Here is a 452-nt window from a genome sequence, read left to right on the forward strand (position 1 = left end):
AAAAGTTATACATGAATCCCGAGGTGATAATTGGAACAAATTCAGTATATTCTTTCAATTGCCTTACTGGAAATCTTTGATGTCGAGACATAATTTGGATGTAATACATATTGAGAAGAATATATGTGATAGTTTGTTGGGAACTTTAATGAATTTCAAAGAAAAGACCAAGGATGGAATAAAAGCAAGGAAAGATTTGGTCATAATGAACATAAACCATTCCTTACATCCGGTTGAAGTTGATGGTGTTCTTCGGCGTCCGCCGGCCCCTTATGCATTGTCCTCAGAACACAAGAAACGTTTATGCCAGTTTTTGAAAGATATTAAAATGCCAGACGGTTTTTGTTCAAATATTGGGGCGTGTGTAAACATGGAAGAGAAAAAATTTCAGGATTGAAGAGTCACGATTGTCACATTCTATTACAATATATCCTTCCACTAGCTACACGTGG

This window comes from Impatiens glandulifera, chromosome 6 (genome assembly GCF_907164915.1).
Source record: "Impatiens glandulifera chromosome 6, dImpGla2.1, whole genome shotgun sequence".
Classification (NCBI taxonomy): Eukaryota; Viridiplantae; Streptophyta; class Magnoliopsida; order Ericales; family Balsaminaceae; genus Impatiens; species Impatiens glandulifera.